Below are 20,351 nucleotides of genomic sequence, written 5' to 3'. Positions count from 1 at the left end.
ATGCTGGTCTGAATCACAGAGTGGTTTGGGTCGGAAGGGACCTTAAAGACGATCTCCTTCCACCCCCTGGCAAGGGCAGGGACACCTTCCACCAGACCTCCCTGCTCCAAGCCTCATCCAAACTGGCCTTGAGCAGCTCCAGGGATGGGGCAGCCACAGCTTCTCTGGGCAACGTGTGCCAGGGCTTCATCACTCTCACAGTCAAGGATTTCTTCCCGATATCCCATCTAACCCTGCCCTCTGGTAGTTTGAAGCTGCTTCCCTTTGTCCTGTCACTGTATGCCCTTGTCAACATCCCCACTCCAGCTCTTTTGTAGCCCCTTTAATTCAGCTAGGTTTTTCTGCCTCAGCAAAACCCATGTAACTCAGGTCTCTCTAGATTTAAGCAGAAACTCAGGGGTAATCAGTGCTGGTGAATTCTGTTATTGATGGTGCCAGTAGCATCCAGGTTTGCTGTTACATCTACCAGCCTTGCAGCTGCAGTCACAATGGTGCTGGAGTCAACAGCCAAAGCTTCCTGAGGGCCAAATCCTGAACCCAGTATTGCCTTGCTCTGGCTGTTAGCATTATTTTATCTTCCATCTTAGAGAAGGGTCTAAGTTCACCTAAAGCTGCCTGAGTTCACAGGATGTGTTCAACACATGCAGCACAAGGTTAGATTTCATTGCTGCTTTCCATGGACTTCAAAGCTCCTGATTAACTTTCAAATTGTTCTCAGCGGGGAGCCCAATGGATCAGTCTGTCCAAATCAGGACTTTGTTCTTAAGCAGACTTAACTGGCATTGCCTTCAGTGACAGTGAAACCAATGCCTGGCACTGCACCTGTGCTGAACAGACTCTGTTTTCCTTTGGGCTGAGCTAAAAAAAAAATACTTTTCAAGGCTCTGTGGATTTAAAAGAAAAAATCTCAGTCTTACTCAAAGGCCAGCAGGTAATACAAGTGTATTAGTCCCTCAAGATTGTCTTGGAGGGGCTGACATCTCTCTGAACACTGGTTTTTTCATACTTCCACTTAATACATACCATTTTAAGGCTGATGCTGGAGGCGGTGCTACAACAGCCTTACCTTGCATACTTCCTAGGGTTACAGGATTTCCAACAGCATATTGGAGCCAGGAGTCCCTGGAGCTGTTGGCCTCAGCAACCTCTGTTGCAAACAGGGATTTTGTGTTGCTCACAGTCCCATGCCAGAGCTGACATGAAAGAGCACACCACAGACCTGTCACCTTGCTGTCTCTACAGACATGGAGCTGCAGACTGGCCTCTTCTGCTGACTGGCCATCTTAGAGGAGGCAGTTGTAAATGGCATCGTTGTAGATGAGGCAGATCTTGCTGGTAGGCCCAGGATGCAGATTTTCCAAGAAGAAAAGAAGACTGACATCTAACCCTGCTTCTGAATTGGCACCCCTGGGATCACCCCTCCTACTGATGCTTGGACAGAGCATCTTCCCTCCCACAAAACCACTGCAGCATGCCCTTGGCAGTGCCTGCAGGTATCTTTCTTCCAAGCAGGGACAGAAGCAGACCCAAAACTTGTTTGCTCTCGGAGAGCAGTTTGCACTGTGTGAGTGTGAAGACCATGGCAAACACAACAAACCCAATGTTCACTAGATGCTGCTTCTCCTCAGCATTCGAATCTTTCATTTGAGTGGTTTTAAGGTAGTAATGTCTAGCCAGGTCTCATTTTCCACATGACACCAGGACAGGAAGATACACATGCAATGTCTTGTACTGCTGCTGAATGTTAATGCTATTACTTCATGCAGAAGTTTATAATAGGCAAATATTCACTGTAATTGAAAAGCACGTTGATCTTTGAGCAAATCTTCCCTAACATGGCAAAAAGCAATGCTTAGAATGAAAGGGAAGATAAAGATCCAGAACTGAAATACATTTCAATATGATAATAGTAATACTTCAGATATGTAATGTGAGAGGAAATCCACCGTGTCACAGACGGGCAACTACAGCCAGGTAAGATACATAGACTGTGTTTTCAAAAGTTTGGTGGTATTTCAAGAGTGTTTAAAAATCCATTTCTCATTAAATTCTACCACCCTGAAGCTAAAAAAAAGAAAAAAAAGAAAAAGAAGGAGAGCAAAGAGTCTTTCCCCGTGACATTAACAATCACAAGACAACAGCCATCACAAGGTGTGGTACACCATTTGTTTTCCCACATGCAGCAGCTTATTCTGGAGGTTCAGGAGTGTGTTGGCTTCAGCGGAGGCTACACAGAGTAAAATGTGACACACTTTTTTCATTTTATATCTGTGATTTAATTACTAACGTACACTAAGGGTAAATCCAAGTGCAGTTGTGACCTGAAAAAATACTGTTTACTCTTCCCACTTTACTGTCATTTCAGTAAATTTTCACACTCAGTAAGCAAAAGTAACAATTTAACACTGTCATTCAGCAAGCAAAAAAACCACTGGATTTCTTTACTACTAACACAAATGCAAATTGCAGTGAAGCTTCGACAGCTCATTATTTTGGAGGCAGCAGCTCACAAGCACTGATGCCACTGAGGCAAGGCTTGTCACCTTATGTATTTGTGTATCAGGAGAAGCACTTTATTTTTTGATTCCAAGATTGCCAACATCATTAATAATTTTCCCAGGGATGGAACAGGGGAAAAGATCCAGGGAACATGAACCGTAAATAAATACAGTGATATTGCTTCTAGTAGTACAGCTCAGAGCTGAGAGTCTGGGAAGAATGGCCCGTAATATCCATTTTGTTGATGATAGTATCAGAAACACAGGGGAGGTCATGTTTGCAACGGTGTTCTCTGCATTTAAAGGAGTATTTTTAGTGGGTTTCAGATAAATCAGCACCTCTGATGTCTGTTAACATGAAAGGGAATCTTTTCAAAGCAACTAAACAGAGTAAAGTAATTGCAAACCATCAGTCCCTGCCAGTCTGTCCTTTACCTGGTTTCTTGAGGATCTGAAACTGCACTGCTACTGATTACAGGTATGACTTCAGAAGGGGTCAAAAGAATAAATAAACCTAATCAGAATTCCAGGTTAAACTTAATTTTCTGGTTAAATAGCAAGCTCAGCCTCAGAACAGATGCTGTAAAAAGAAACTGCCTATAAACATTTAATTTTTTCATTTTTTTTTTAAGGAATTAAGCTTTTTTTTTTTTTTTTTTAACAGCTTCCTAATTTTTAGATATATATATATATCAAACCACCCTGCGTGAGGAATTATAGGTCTTTTTGGAAATAGACAGGAATACCACTGTGAATACAGTGGCCTCAGAAGTCATACTGACCTGCAGGACACTGACTATGCATTGCACCAATGAGGGCAGGCAGAAATTACAGCAAAGGGGTGGAGATGTGGAAAAGCTTCTGCCCAACTAAATGCCCAGAGGCACTTTTTTCTTTCCTCCTTGGAGCCAGAATTTCATTTTTGCAGAAAAATGGTTTTGATAGGCTGGGGAAAAAGTTGTAATAATTCAATTTTCCAGGGAGAGAATGTGACACACATTGGCTGCAGGCTCTGGTCATTCAAACTGTCTTTGCTAATCTATCTTAGGCCAGATATTGGAAGCTTGTATGAGTTCCTGTGTAGATGAGGAATATGTGTTCAGTCTTTCCCCGTGGTGACCGACCCTCCTCACCTCACACTGAGTGTGGCACATGCCTGTTGTGCACTTCAAGAGGGTTTATGAGAGGGGCCTTGAGAGGAATCAAGGGCTGAAATTGAGAGGATGTGCAAACAAATGCCCAGTTGCTTCTCTTTCAGTCAGAGACCTCCATGATAGTTCCTCTATCAAAAATCTTTGCATGGAACAAAGAAAAGGGAAAAAAAAAAACCCAAACTAGTCTCTTTTTCTGGAGTTAGAGAATTTAAGGAGGATTCAGTTAATCATAGCCGCAGAAAATCCTTTATCAGAGTGCAGGAAAGTGCTGAGAATGTTTTTATTTCAGTTCAGAATGTTTTTATTTCAGTTCTCTCCTCTGGATAATTTTAAAGTCCCTTGGAGACAGAAAGAGCCAGAACTCCGCTGAGAGAGTGCTCGTTCAGAGCTGGCCAGTAACAAGATTTTCTCATTCCTCATCCTGTGCTGATTCTCTGAAGCAGAAAAGCTGAGTTAACATCAAATTCAGTACCATACATGATGTTTATTTTGGGTTTGGCTTTTTTTTTCTATTCTGGGTGTTCACAAAACAATGTCTTCCTTGCTGCTAGGTCTTTCATAACACACTGCACAAACTCCTGTCAGGGATGAGTGATTAAAACATGACAGCATTAAATCATTGATTATTACTTTGCTGAAGGACAGGCATTATCAGAAGAAACATCAGAGAGTACTTGGCTTAATCCACTAAGTAAAAATTATAATTTGGCCTAGAACAGACAAATTTAAAGACAACCTGCTGTCAGATTCTATATGAGTACAGAAGTTACTGTACTGAACAGATTGTTAACAAAGAAAAGTTGGAGTATTCAATATCATTTCCCACAAGAATTTGTCCATGAAAGCCAGAGAAAGTATCCTGTCTTTCCACCAAAATGGAAGTAGAGCTATAGAAACTAGAAAACAACAAAGGATCTTGTGATGTGTTACTCAATTTATTGCTTGTGATTAGATTCAAAAACTACTTGCAAAAGTTCTCAGGGTATATTTGATAAATTGTTTACTATTTAAACCCATGAAATACTGAAAACACACAGTGTTAGGACTTTAGGCTGTGCTGGATCTAGTTACAGTTTTAAGCCCTGAAATAAAATGTTTATCTCATGTCCTATTATTTCCCTCTCTGGATTTCCAAGTAATTTTTAAATGAGAAAGAAAACCAGGCATACCATGGCTAGAATTTATGCATTTATTGTAATCAGCAGAAAACTGGGAAAAGCAGTTTCTTTTACAAACCTAAATTTGCCTTCCAACAAAGACTCAGATTATAAACCCATGTTTCTGTAGGTCTTACTGAAGGGCTTTTAAAGAGTGGAATTGTTGTCTTCTCAATTTGCTTGAATGAGAGAGTGCACCAGATCTCACTGCAATACAAATAGCTGTGCATTGCAGAGTTTGTTCTGAAGAGCTGAAAGCATCCAGAGAAAAGAGGAGGAAGAAAACAAGAAAAGGAAGCAAGAGAGCTGGAAACATCACATGTCAGTGACGCAGGGGGAGAGAAGGAGAAAATAAGCTGAATTGAGAAGAAAAAGAAGAGGTGCCCTTCGCTATCGCTTTACTTTTTGTGGTTCTAGCAGCACAAAATGAGAACTGCATTTTGTAGGAAAGCTCTGGACAAAGAGCTGGGATCACCAAGCACAGGGAAGAATGGCTTGCCTGAATCAGGGTTGAAATCACAGGGGTGTCTTGGTCCCTAGCTAAGGACAGTTACTTCCAGTTACTTCCCAAAAAAGCATTTTTCCCCCTCAAAATGCACTGTCTTCCCTGCAGACTTCTCAGGAAACTGATGAGGCCAGCCTCTAGGAAGCAGTGACGGGAACAGGGATTATGTCAGAGGTAGATAGTGGTTTATTGCTATTGCCAGAAGGACGTCTTGCAAAGGGTGTGAGGCCTTGGCGTGGTTGGGTGTGATTAATAGAAGCCTTTTTTCAAACTTGATGCTGAGAATTAGAGTCCCTCATGATGCTCTGGGACCCAGGGTCAGATATCTTCTGGTCAGGATTTCAGAGTACCAGGTTACTGGGATGCATATAGCAGCTTACTAGTAGGTGCCCAGCAGGGATTTCCGAATAAATAGGAGGAGGTTCAGGCACAAGGACTTTAGGATTGGAGCTCTGGACATTAGGGACTGTTCTTTACTTCTAGTCTGGCCCTGAAAGACTCCACATTTTCCCCAAAACCCTGTCAATCAGCCAAATTGGTTCTCACCACCACAGGGAAAGGATGTGCAGATGGTGGAAGTAGCAGGAGAACTGGGAGGAGGATTTGAGCTTGAGTAGGCGGCACTGATAGATGATTCATTTATTAAGGGAGTCACACTCGAGCAAAGCTGCTTGTTCAAGGGGCTCCTCATCAGCGTGACTCAGAAGTTCTCAGCCTGGCCCCAAGTGCTTCACAGCTGTCACAACAAGCTGATAACACTGCTCTTGGTAATCATGGACAGCTCCATGAAGAACTGAGACAGGCATACCACAGCCATTGTTACATTACATGCTGCCTTTGTGGGGCATCTCAACCAAATTTTGCGTGCAGCTTGCCTTGAGACTTGGATTTGGCTGCAGACAGGGTTCCAGAGCATCTCCCTGTTCAGGCTTGATGTTTGCCACTCAGACCTGGGCTCTGTGTGTCATTCCCCCACAGTGTAGGTCCATACAGCCACTGATGAGCATTTTGCATCCTTGGAGCACAGGAATGCACTGTTGGTACAAGCAGAGAGTAGGTGCCACCCCCATGCCAGGCAGCCACCCCTGTGCCTCTGCAAGCTATCAGTGCCTTATCAGTGAGTGGGGGAAGAATGCTGAACCTCTCAGATGCTCTCTGCTGCAGGAATGGTGAGCTGGGAGAGCCCTCAGAAGCCGATGGGAAGGTTTCCAGTTGGCAGCGGTTTGGAAGGGTCTGGTGTGCAGCGTAAGTGCTGCATAATTAACTTTTATCTGAAATGCTTCAGCCTGGGTAGCTGCAGGCTGCAGATGGGGGGGTGGAGGAGTGGAGGTGGGCACAGGTGCACCCTCAGCTGACACTAAACCACAGTAAATGGGGAAATTACTGTGATCATTCGATTCTTATTATTACACAGGAAAAATCAAATGTTGGGGAGCTCAGAAGAAGCAGGCACCATTTCTTCCTTTTCTTTCTACAATATTTTTATTACTTTTTCTTCACCAGCTTTCATCTGTGATGATACTTTCCAAAGCCTGTTTTACAATGTGGAAAGTATTTGAAATGGATTATAAAAATCTATGAATGTGCTGCACAGGCATATTTTAAACTCTTAGTATTTCCCTGAAGGCATGCTATCCCACTTTCAGCTTCTTTAAGACTGTGAGGGAAATGATTGCCCATGCTGTTCATACGACATTTTACAAGACATTCTAACTTAAGGCAGAGTTAAAAGACAAGATAGATCTTCAAGCATCAACTGAGATTTTAAAAATGAAGTTTTGCATTTGTTGCAAAGAAAGAACTATTAGACATAGCAAATGATAACCAGAAAGAGCAGCTGAAATACGCACCAGCCCCTCTCAATGATGCTACTGATAAAGCAGTTACATTACACTCATTTTAATAGCGTACTCACTCAAACTGGCTTAAAAAGATCTTTTTATTTTGCAAATCAGATGAAAAGTCGGTATCATTGAGTTCACAGTTTGGTAATTTTCCGGTGCTATTTTAGGTGAGAGCATAATTATTTATCACTTTCTGAGTGTGTAAGACTCACTCATATGTAACTGCTTTCTGTAGGACAGCAGTCGTTTTTAAGAATTTTCCATACTCAATGTAAGTATCAGAAGTGAGAAAAACAGATCTGACCTTTATTTGGAGCTGCCCTCCTTTGAGAGTGTACTGAAAGTGTTTTCACTGTGATTTACATTGTTTTAGCACACATTTAGTATGCTAATACCATAGTGCTGATTTTACCCCTACCTTGGAAGGGCAACAAGGTGAAGGGTGTATGTGCCTGGGTTTCCTCCGCTTAAATTTTTTGTGTGATAGGTAATAAACAATAGAGCTCCAAGGGGACAAATAGATACCCACTGGCAGCCTTGAGGCAAACACAGGTAAATGATTAAAGCAAAAAGCTCTGGTATTTTTTGTTTAAGCATCGAGGCATGAACATTTCAGATGTCTCATCTTCTATCCCTGGAAGTGTTGAAGGCCAGGTTTGGATGGAGCTCTGAGCAACCTGGTCTGGTGTTCCTGCGCATGGCAGAGGGTTGGAATGGGGTGGTCTTTAAGGTCACTCCCCACCCAAATCATTCTGTGATCTGTGAAAGTGCCTGCTGCAGAGCTCCAGGGAAATGGTAAAACATGGTAAACATCAGTGTTTCTTCCTCAGAGATTCTGGAGAGAGAAAAAACAGCTATTAATCACCTCTTTAAAAGTTCCTATCACAATGTATCAACATAGAAATAGCCTGGATAGGCTGGTGTGGTTAACAATACTCCTGTGGCATCTGATTAGGAATCTTGCATCAGCAGTCAACACAGGGAAGCCAAAATGATGATTATTCAGTCATCCTTATGATCATCTTTTTATACACATGAATCATTTACGTAGTACAGGGTGCTTACAAGCCTGTTAATTAAAACGTGCTTTTTCACTCCAGTTATAACCCTAAGATTTCTTCAGAGCATGTCATCCTTCTAATGACTTTTATTTCATGTTCATTATGCCGTATTTTGTTTAATGCTATCTTCTGTTGTTTAACTGAAGAATCTCTTAGTGTGGAACACCCTTGGGAAAGGATTCCTTCACACTGAGAGTTTGTTTTAAGAGACAGAGATGGGTGGTGGGTCTGTTTTGGATATTGATGCCCTGAATACCCAGGAATGCTCAAATATTCTCTCAGATGCTCTGTTGTCTATCTACTCTTCCATTTTCAGTATGGCATGCTCATTTCATCGTTTCTGTATCTTGCCCATCCGTCTTTGTTCTGAGGTCCTGTCTTCCCCTGTAGGATACTACAGATCCTGAACTTACAGAGTCTATAAACTGCAGAAAAAGGCTGCAAGGCTCTATTGTGATACAAATGATCAGCAACATAAATTGCTCATCGCTCACTGTTCATCTGCACTGAAGAGCACCAAAAATAAGGCACTTATTTATAAATAGCTCAGCCTGCTAGATTCCAGTGAAACACAGTTTCGTATCTTCCCACCATTTTGACAGTGCATATAAATATATAACATGCAGTTATGTGGAAGTGAGCTGTGCCACGATGTCCTCCCGGGGTGTTCACAACCCTTGCAGGTTTGTAAGTGGCAAATTTAGACCTGTGGTGGGATGCAGCAGTGCCACATGATTAGCAGAAGAAAGATGCTCTGTTTGACAGGGAATGGGAGCTTGCTGTCCAGCTCAAGCTGCCCTTGTATTCCTCCTCCCCAGAACTGTACTTTAAGAGGGAAATGAAGGGAGAATTCACAGTGAATAATATATCTGATAATCACCGACTTTTTTTTTTTTTTTTCTGCCTGAAAACCACCTGAAATTTCTGGAACAAGCCAGAACAAAGGAATGGCGGCATCCCAGAGCCTTCCAAAACATCTGTGAGACTGCTTCCTTTTACTTCACTGGCTTTGAGTAAGGACCAGTTTGAGATGCAGTTTTGGTTGTTTAACCAAGCCCATGATTTTTTTATTTTCCAGTCCGATAAACACAGGAATTAGAGATATACATGGAATCTGGAACATGCACATACTCCACGTGTTTGCTTTTGCTGTGCATTTTCCATGAGCAGTTCTCCTAGTGTAATTTGATTACTGAAATGTTCATGAAAAGGGGAGAATGTTCATGTTGAGGAGAAAAAAACAGCTGAAGCGAATCTTTTCAGTTGTGTGAGTGCCTGCATGCTGTTTCTGATGCAATTGACATTTTTAAAAACAACCCAAAAAAAATGTACTCAGACTTCATTTAGTCTGGTATTGTTTTGCTTTGAATGAGGAACTAGTCCAATAGGATCTGTGGCTTGTTGCTGTGATGCTAAAAATATATTCATAAGCAAACTTCAGACTTCTGTCAACTCTAACCTTTAATTTTACCTGAATTTGAGTTATTTTCACCAGAAAGTTCCCACTTCGCTTAAAAACTTACAGATAGCCATTCACTAACTATGATCAAGAATAATTCAGACAATTCATCTTTTTGTGGATCCGTACTATGCCAGCACTATGAGAGCAAATGCATGTCTTCGGAGAGTCATACAAAATTATTACAATTTTATTGGAGAATAATAAGCAGCAAAATGGCTTATTATTGTCAGTAAGAGCAGGAGAAATGAGTCTGCAGTCTGACCACTCAACAGGGGACTCCAATGGGAAATTCAGTCCTCTTCAATACAGTTAAAACCACAGGAAAATACAGTGGGCTGAGTACTGGAATAGCTGCTGGTCTACCAGTCCAGGCATGAAGAAGTCCAGATGTATTTCTGTGCTCTGTCAGAAGTCTCCTCTGGAGGACTAAAAGTTGCCAGGGGATGTCAGAATTACCCATGACACACTGACTGTCTGTAAACAATGACTGCCCAACGTGACAATGATGTGTCTGCCACTGAAAATGTGGCACTGCTGTGGCATCCCTACTTTTCATGAGTTTTGGTCCTCAACACCTCTTTGCCTGGCCACCCCTGCCCTGGTTTTACAGTCCACATGTGTGTCAATCAGTATGCTCACGTGTGGATAAAATCCTCAGTTACTTGAAGAGGGCTCTCCAGAGGTTGCTTACCTTCCAGAAAAGACAAGCAAACCTGTAACAGAAGATTCTGGTCTCTGTGTCTCCCTTTGTTGCTTTTATTCTCACTGCTGGCTGACTGTTTCACTCCAGTTTGCCAGGTACCTCACAGAGCACTTCTGGGATATCAAAGCTTTATTGCAACAAAATTCAATTCAGCTTATAGTTTTTCACCTCCTCTAGTCCCATCCCAGGTCCCTGAAGTTTGTGGAAGCATAATTCTGCACATTGCTGCAATAACTGTAATACATTCCCCATCCCTGGGAGTGTTCAAGGCCAGGCTGGATGGGGCTTGTAGCAAGCTGGTCTCGTGGAAGGTGTCCCTGCCCTTGGCAGGGGGTTGGAATCAGGTGGTCCTTAAGGTCCCTTCCAATCCCATTCTAGGATTCTGTATCTTAGACTGACCAAGACTTGCATTCAAGTGCTAACATCATGTAAACAATGAAAACTGAAGCATCGAAGGAAAAAAAATCCCAGTATTCCTGTTTCTTCAGGGAATATACTTTTTTTTTTGTGACTGTTTTTGCTGGAGGTTCTCTCTCCCTGAAGCAGCACTGTTTCCTGCAGAGAGAGACAGCAGTTTGTATGTTCTTGCCAAACTCTTTGGAGCGGTGATCTGTCATCCCTTCCTCTCAGGTTGTCTGGGGGAATTAGATACTCCTCTGCAACACTCCCCCTTGCTCAGAGCGTTAAAAAGAATCGCGGTGCCAGAAATAGTCGGCGTGAATTCCTCGTCCCCAGGCTTAGGTTCACCAGACTCTGCAGAGTCATCGTGGATTATTTGCATGGGGATGGAGAGACGCAAACGTCTTGCAGAGATTAGTGAGACATGAAGCTCCCGTATTTTGTAGAAGGCGCTCATCTGTGTTAAACTCCCGGGGCGCGCCTCATTTTCCCTGGTTCTTACCCTCTCCTTCAGGAGGAGGATACAATCACCCACTCAAGGAGCAGAAATAGTGCATGACTAACTATGTCACGGAACAAATGATTAACACTAAGTAGTTTGTGCAAGCTGTTTGCAAACAATCCACGTGCCGACAATTACGCTGGAGCAATTTTGTGAATACCTAACTCAGTGTGTTTTGCATAACTCAAGACTGGCTCCCAGATCATTAAATTCATAACTTCTGTCTCGTTTGCTAAATTCATGAATGTCATTATTTCTTCTAGCCTGTAGAACTGGTAGTGCTAGGCTTGACTGTGTTAGTCTTGGTAACACCGGACTGGCGAAGCTCTCGGAGGGATGGTGACTGAGGAGCTGTTTAAGAGGAGTCACAGCTGCTGTGTTTTTAGAGTTTCTAAGTCGCTTGGAAGTTAACTCACAAGATTATAAGTGCAGAGGAGGGCAGGCTACGCAGGCAGATCCATTAATACATCTGACGCTCTCAGATTTTCAGTGGTACAACTAAAGATGCTGTTTGCTCCAGCCTCGTCTGGAAGACCCACAGACCCAACCACTGGCTGCCCAAATGCATCAGAAGACTCACGGAGTTCATTTTTGAGAGCTGAGAGCCTCTTTGTCAGCTGCAATAGCTCATTAGCTGTCTTCAGGGTCAAAAACTGACCTGTAGAGAGCGTAGCATCTGTAGCCAGCATCCCAATGGATCAGGGTGGGGAGAGCTGAGCACGAGGAAGAAAGACCTTGTATGTTTGTAGGAAGCTCAAGCACAGACAAGAGTTTACTGATTCATTTGGATCAGAATGTTTGGGAGCCTTTTGACTCACAGAAATGTCAGATTTCAGATCTGTCACAGGCAGATCCTAAAGCTCTTAATAAATTAACTAAATACCCAGCGTGCTTGAGTAATTGGTGCTCTGCAGTGAGTGCAGTGGCTTTTCAGCTGTCACAGAGTTTTGCAAACCCTACATAATTCTAAGGAGGAGATACATTTATTTTTAAGGGAGATTATAAGATATTATTTTATAATAGGAGGATATGGAGGCAGTGGAAATTTAAAGGAATTGCAACAGAGAAGATATAACCAGTATCAGAACTAAATTTTGTAGGCCTTTCTCATAATTTCCATGCTGCAAAGCATTCTTCCCATCGGTAACATCCAGGCTAATAAATTGTTGCTGTTACTTTCATTATTTTCTCATAAACAAGGCCAACCCCCGTTAACCTGCCACGACAGTTTTTTTCCCTTTCCCCCTCAAGCAACATAAGGTATCAGTACACGTAAGTTTTTACGTAAATAGGTAGGATGAAGAACTTTGTTTACAAAGAAGTTAAAATTGGTATTTAATTCTGTGTCAACAGTTTGTCCACCTGCTTCTCACTATTTTTTTTCTACAAGTGTGTTGAACTTCCCTACCAGTTCTTGCCTGGTAAGAGCAGTATGCTGGGTTATTTCTGGATGGACACATTGCTTAAAGCCTCAGTTAGCACTGCTCCACTGCATCTAAACATGATTCAAAGGAGGGATTAATATGTATGGTTCATATTTCATTGTGATTTACAAATTTTGTGTGATCATTCTCGGTCTAAGTGACCACAATAGGTGCAGAGTTAAACAAAACTGGTAGCAGTAGTCGGTGCAAATATTTGTGTGTAGTAAGGAGGTGAAGCTGTTATGTGTTTTCTGTCAGGCGTTTAGATGAGCCCAGAAGATTTAGTCACAGGTAGGAGCTGTAAATGCTCACTTCATGATCTTGCACATTTTAAATCCAAGAGTGAGACAGGGATGGATGATGATTTTTGATACATTCTCCTAAACCTCCCCATAACACTGTCTGTAAACCATTTTCTGCCCTCTGAGGTACCTACTACAGCAAGGTCTCATTTCATGGCTGTATCCAGGACTCTTGGAATACAGTGGAACATTAGTAACTTGCTTATCCCCTTTAAACTAATGAGGAAATCACAGTACCAAAATGCCCATAGATGTGGGGTCCTGATGAGAAGATTTTCAGTGGAATGTCAGAAGGACACACCAGTGCACCAGAGCAGTGCAATGGTGCAAATGCCCAAATTACTTAACAGCACATAAAACAAATGGCTGTTATGTCCCATAATTTTTGTATATTGAGGCAGTCTAGCACAGCAAAGTGGAGATTTGAGCCTTAGATTCTGCTTCAGGCAAAGCCTTGTTTATTCTCCAAGATGTATTACTTAACCCCCCCTTTTTTTTTAATTCCATTTTTCCTCTCCTATCCCTGCCTGTGTAAAAGGCTGTGAAGTATTTATCTTGCTGTAAGCCTCAAGATGGGTGAGGAGCCTGGTGGTGATGTGTCCCCTGGGGCACTGAGGAGGGGGCTATCCCCATTTTACGGCAGGGTTTGCTCGCTGAGATGAGGCAGAGATCTCAAACTGGATTGCTCAGCTTCTATATTCAACAGCCAGCCAGTGCCCCTTCTTCCTCCTCCTCCTCCTTCTCCTCCTCCTCCTCTCCCTGTGAGCCTGGTAACAGGCTCTGTGCAGTCACACACTTTTGTGGGTCGTTGCTATAACGCTTTATTGGAAACTCAAATGCTTCTGCCTTTGGGGGCGGGGGGTGGGAGCCTCCTGATTACAGGATCTTGCCTGATTTTGTGGTTTGCATGCTCAGAAAAAGCAACTTCCAAACACGGCCAAGAAGCTTCTACACGGTGCCTCGTCTTCCAGGTTTTTGTTTGTTAGTAACAATGTTTTAAGTCAGTTTTGGTAATAAAAAGTGGGGAGCAGTGGTTAAAGCATTTTCAAAAGTTTAGATTCCTGTCTTGTTTTGAAAGGTAGTAAATCTGCAGCTGAGGACCTAACAAACATCACACCTCCCAGTTTATTTGGGTTTGCCTCCTGCTGAGGAAAGGAGCATCACTGCCTGATTGGTGAAAGCTGCCCAGCGAGCTGGAGGATACCCATGCAGGATGAGACCCTCTGGCCCTGGCCAGCTCTGTGGGCAGCAAGAGGCATTTCAGGTCCACTCAGGACAGCGCATTCCAGTGGCCCTTCCCCTTTGTCATCTCACTGCATCCCATCACATGCAGACTGTATTTGTTTTTAAAAGAGATGTTTGGCTTTCTCCCCCCCTGCCCCCCACCTCACCCCATGCCCTGAGAGCCAATTTTAACTCTTCTTTCTAATTTCCCATCTTTCTAATTAAGTCTTTGGTGTATTAAATAAGAAACCTCAAGTGAAGCTGTTTAAATCCTAATCCTGATTTTAAGCCAAGCCACGTACACCCAAGAATTCACCTTAGAGCCATGTTTTTAATGCCTAGCCTCAGAAAGATGAACTACCAACTTAATCTACCCTGGCCTCATTTAATAGAGTTAAGAGATCAGGCTTTGCAAGCTTAATTCTCAGCTTTCTTTCATACAAAAAAATCAATATAGAACAAAATGCCCTTGTAGCTAAAATTAATCCTGTGAAACATGCCTGGAGAAAGGCCCAGCAGAAGAGGATGTGATGATGAGCTGGTGCTGGCTTTCTGAGGAATGGGACATGGGTCAGCATTAATTTCCCCTGCTGTGTATTTCCATATACGGCTATAATTTTCGGGATGCTCCATGGATCTCTGCATGGGTGTTTCTGTGACAGGCAGAAAAAGAAGGAAACTGTAGAGGAGAAGAAGAAGAAAACTTCTTCTTGGGGGCATAGCTGCTGAAGGTATGGGGAATGCAAATGCTCAGGAAGGGTTGAAAGTACTTTCAAGCCATGCTGTAATTGCACTGGAGAGTGAAGACAGTGCTCCATCAGATTTTATTCCTTGCTGCAGGTGTTAATGGTGAATATAATCTAACTGGATTAAATGCCGTGTGCATACACCATGTACATCTCAGAAAGGGCAAGAGCTGCTTTTGTAAAAGTGGGACCAGACTCCTTTTACCAACATAGCATGAATCAGTCTTCTCCATACCCTCTCTCCTTTTATTCTATATTTCCTTCCAGAATTAATTTCTTCTTGAACAAGAAGAAATTACTGTTTTGCTCATGCCAGAAACGTCATACAGAAAGAGTACTCACAGCCTGTCGTGCCTCTGAAAAAGCAGCGTTTTCCAGCAATATGCTGCAGCATGTCTGTCTTACTGATGGGAAGGTGGAAGCTGCTGTATCAGGGCAAAGATGGGAGTGCTGTTTCAAGAGCCCTTTATGCTGAGGAGCCTGGCAGGGGTGACGTGCCAGGGAGCCCAGTGTGGAGTAATGCTTAGCAATGTGCATCATAATTACAGCCCTGGTTGCCAAATTCTCTGTCAGCTCTTGTGCTGTGTTAGCAGCAGTCCTCAAGAGCAAGGCATCGGAGCAAATATTGCCCTCAGTTAATGGGAGCTATAGAAACCCTTTCTATGTGCAAAGCCAGGAATTCATTGTTAGCCTAATCGAGGTCCTAGCGGTGTTAGCAGAGTACTATTGTTGGTCCCAATGGTGCAGGGAAATTATGCAAGTGCAACAGCTCATTCTCAGTAACAACACAGTTCAAAATGTCATACTCAGGGTCCCTGTATCTCTGGGATCATCCTCTGGCTTCCCAGATCTTCTTTAGAGAGACAGAGCACATGTGTCTATGTGTTTTTGGGGGCTAGGGGTTGTGACTGGCAACTCATCTGTGTTCCAGGATTTCTAAAGGCAGGAGCACTGTGTTGAGGGTGGGAGTTTCTCCCACTTTTGGTCTCTTCTGTATGTTGATGCTGTCTGCGTGCGTGTCTGCCTACTCTATTTGCTTGCCCATTCCTCATTTGTTTGCAGTTGTGCCTTATGTCCACATTTGTGATACGTAGTACATTCTACACACTGGATAGTTGTTCTTTGCTCTGTGTAAATCCTGTTTTACTCAGCTCTCAAGGTTGTAATCTCCTAGTGACCAGTAGCTGACTGAGTGGTGAGTGGTGATTTTTAGCCCTGGCACCTCGTGGCGCCGTTCTATGCTGGCAGTGTTAAGGTTTTTGCTGTTACCTTGTGATGCTACTTCTGGATATTTTCAGTATAACCCTGTCTGGGCTTTTTTTCATCAGCCTTCAAACTCTTATTTCTTGATAATCACACTCATATTTTATTCCTGGTCACAGATATATCTTTGATCTGGGGTTGTTAGTAATCACTCCAAAAGACTAATGACAGTTCTTCTATTAGCAGACACACACACAGAGTGCCCTTGTTGTTGCTTAAATAGCTTTCTTCGAGTTAAACCAGCACCACTGGTGTGTTACCAGAATATCTTTTCAACAACAGTCTTCTTCTATCACACCTCAGATGTGAGGAGCAAGGAGACAAATTTCAGCAAGCCCAAAGTTCTTGAACTGTCTGCTCCAATGTGCTGCTGTTTTGGCTCTGCTGCTGTCAAAAGTTGAATTGCTTGAACCAAAGACTGGGTCTTTGCCCCTCCCCTGTGCATTGCATGAATAACATATGTGGGAAAACTCAAGGCTGCCTGTGTCAGAACTGTTCTGAAATGGGTCCCTTCGGACTGATAGTCAGGATGTGCAAAGCACCAGTGTTTGTGATGTGCTTCTCTGCAGAAAAGCACTCAGACACCCATAGACAGTCTGCTGAAGGCCTTGATACTTGAAGCACAGTAGAGTGCTGTTTCTCCTCAAGAGGAGGATTAAATCCTGCTAAACACCATTTTCCAGCTATCCAGGCCTATAGTGGCAATCAGAAAAACCCCAAAATATGCTCCTAGGGGAACAGCCACGGTGTTTTGTGTTCTTTACAGGTGTGGGAAGAGTTGCAGTGGGGCAGCTGCAGCAGCTCACACACCCAACAGCCTGGTCAAGGCCAGCCCTAAGGAAACGTGTTTGCCTGGGAGGTGGCATTACAAAGAAGGTCTGGGGTAGAGCTATCCATGGTCTCCTTCCTCCTTCTGGCAGGTCCTTGCCCACTTCACTTGTCCACTCTGACATCCACACACAGCATCTCCTGGCAGCTTCTGACCAAATGTTTGCAAGGGCTTTTTGGACACTGATGACCATCCTGTGGCACTGGGGAGTGAGCACCACAGACATGGACCCAGCCACCACTCTCTCCCATCCGAATTGTATTGCCATTTGAATGGTATGTCATGGAGAATTAGCACAGCTCCCCCTGGTCTACTTGCATAAGTGACTGTGTGCCTTTTTTTAAACTATAAAGGCAAATTCTAGGGAAGGAAAACTGTTCTCTCTCTTCAATCTGTATGAAATGTTCTTCAGCAAACTTTAAACGTTGGATATTTTTTTTTCTTGCTGGAGCAAAGAACACCTTGAAGTTTTTGAAGTAATATTACTTAGGATAATTTATAAGTGGCTATTCAGATAAATAATGGGTCCTACTTTCCAAGAGCAGCTGAAAGTTCATATTTTACATTGCCTCTTTGACCTTGTAGAGAGCTGTACATATTCAGATTAGTTTGGAGTATTTCTGTGTAGCATTAAAGAAAGCGACCTCGAGTCATGTCTGTCTGGTCTAATAAAAGAAATAATTTTCAAGACAAACTAAGTCAAGATTTAAATTAAGCTAACTCCTGTGGTATAGTGGTTTTTTAAATCAACAGTCAGTGCATTTTTAGGATTTGCATGTAAGCATTGCCTGGATGGATGCCAGGCTTCTTTTGCTGCAGGAACCCAGGATAGCTCTGGCTAGTCTAAGATAGCTTTTCTCTCTGAGCTTTTAAACCCTCTGCAAAAAAACCAGTCGTTAGTGTGGGGACCAACCCTGTTTCAAATTAGGGTCTTGGTCAAACAAGGGTGTATAAGGAAACAGATGGACAAGACGAGGAAAAGAGGAATTCATGACATCATCTTACTGGTTTTTGGTTCAAAGCAGGTCTGGGATTTCCTTCCCCAGAGAACCAGAAGTCTGCACAGCAGAAGCAGCGTTGGGCTGAGGGCAGAGCAGGTTTTTTGCTGCAGCTGGAGCACACCTCCCCTCTGGAGCAGCCAGAGGGCTGGGCAGGGACTGGGGTGTGGTGCAGTGGGGGCACTTCGGCCGCTGATCAGGAACGGGGGCAGGACTTCCCACAGCCTCTCAGCTGCCAGCACAAACTCTTTCTTGAAGTATTGCCATTTCAGCAGAGGCAGCAGACATTTAAAAAATAAAACAGCATTTTGTAGCACCTTTTCTTGTAGCATGAAGTGAGGAGGCAATAGGTGTGCCCACAGACTTTAAGGAACTGGGTTTTAGGCCTGAATTTTCTAATTTCAACCGTGGAAAAAACAGTCTTCCCAGTTTTTGAATCTGTGGCATCAGCTTGCTCACAGCTGCTGTTGAGCTCTGTCTGTAGAGCTGTGAGTCCCCACAGTGGCACTGCAAGCCAGGAGGGTTTTTTCCTTCAGTGGAACTTTCTCTAGTGTAATTACATAATCTGTTTTCTCTTTTGTGTTTCTTATCAAAAATGTATATACTTGTATATATATAAACACTGCCTTTGCTCCCAAGAGTCAGAGGGGAATAATATTTTCTGTGTGTTGTTTACTTTTACAGAGTTAGCAAAGCAACACTCACGTCTATGCTTTTAACTCTGCTAATGAACCTATTATAATGTCAAATAAAATGTCACCGTGACTATGCCTAATTAGCATTACAAATTCAGTTGAAGAGATAAATGACCAGATCCTTCGGGGTGCAAGTCCAGGCGCTTGTGCTCACAAGATTTACAAGGATGGGTCTGCAGATGGATGAAATGGAGGCCTGGAAAATGCTGCATTAATGAAATGCAAACCGTGTTTCAGCTGTTAAATGAACATGCTCTCTCAGGTGTCTCAGGCAATGGGAAAAACCTGTAAAAACTGCTCTGGCTGGGATAGAAAAAGCAAATCAGTTGCTACAGTCTCTGCTGATTGGCAGGAGAAGAGGCACATCAGACCGTGTAAAGCTTAATATTCCATGAATGGCTTGGTCCAGAGCCCACTGAAAGTCAGTGGAAAGAGTGTCGGCATCAGATCCAGAGGCAATTAGTCAGAAATTAAGAATTCAATGCCTGTTCTTTCTCAAGCAAACACTGAAGTCGGGCAGTCACGGCTGGTTTATAAAACAGGAGCTAGTGACATCCAATAAAAAATTAAGCACTTGTGGACATAGAAGATGTTCCTGCTAGTGACACTGTGTAAACACATTACTAAAAATAGGTAACAATTAGCATTATTCAAATAAGGTTAAATTGTCTCTTTGTGTAGTTTGAAGAAAAACTGGTGCAGGTCATATTGTCTTCAATGGCAGCTTAAAGTCAAACTTAAAGAAATATAGACTGAATTTCCATATGAGCTTTAATTGCCATTTTAACTGACATAGTCAAATTGTACTAATTTCAAAGTGAGTTTAAGAAGGAGTTTGCCCAAGAACTTTAATAAGGGTGGAGCAGAGTTCAATACACAGATGAAATCTCATAAATCTCTCTGTTCCATGGTTACTATTATGCACATCTAAATTATCATTTTGGTTGTCAGAAACCTTCCCTATGAAATGACACTGTCTTGGTTACTGCTGAATTACTACCGAATTATTTAATAAATAATTTGTAGAAGTTCCTCATTAAAAAGCAGTAATTGTTGACTTTAAAGAAAGATCAATAAAAAATATGTAAAAGCAGTAAGAACACTGTAATATCAAAGGCTGTCTACTGAAAAGTGGCTTCTGTGTATTGTTTTTCAACTGCAACCTACATCCAAATGGCAAATAAACCTTTCAAAATATAATTAGGAAGGCATTAAATCCAAACATCTGCAAACAAGCATTCCCTTCCCTCAGTCCCAGTACAAAGGGAACATTGATTACTCTTCCTCCTCAGCACCTACAGGGGTGTTCTCATGGTGTGCAGAGAATTAGCTGAAACCGAAGCAGAAGTAATTCCTGGTGAGTAAATTTTATGTATGCTATTGTATGAGAAAAATTCTGAAGACAGGTTTGCAGCCCCAATGTTCCTAATAGAGAAAAGAGACTATGTTTGCTACTTTTTCAGGGCTGAATGTTTGTCTTTCAAGCACCTTAGCAGGGGATTTAGCAGCTAATGCATCACAGTGATGATATGTGCTCATGTCAGTGCATCTGTGGGCTCCTGAAGGTGATGGCTGAAGCACAGAT

The 20,351-nt window shown here is 42.7% G+C and overlaps 2 protein-coding genes across 2 annotated transcripts in view; one reads left to right on the top strand and one right to left on the bottom strand.

Moving 5' to 3' along the window:
• The window catches only part of LOC109146432, a 1,056,471-nt gene that overhangs the window by 637,305 nt on the left and 398,815 nt on the right, over positions 1-20,351 (bottom strand). The gene's annotated exons all lie outside the window — the stretch shown is intronic.
• The window catches only part of GRIN3A (glutamate ionotropic receptor NMDA type subunit 3A), a 67,893-nt gene that overhangs the window by 1,879 nt on the left and 45,663 nt on the right, over positions 1-20,351 (top strand). The gene's annotated exons all lie outside the window — the stretch shown is intronic.

This window comes from Corvus cornix, chromosome Z, assembly GCF_000738735.6.
Source record: "Corvus cornix cornix isolate S_Up_H32 chromosome Z, ASM73873v5, whole genome shotgun sequence".
In the NCBI taxonomy this organism is placed as follows: Eukaryota; Metazoa; Chordata; class Aves; order Passeriformes; family Corvidae; genus Corvus; species Corvus cornix.
This window is presented reverse-complemented; position numbering and strand designations above follow the sequence as displayed.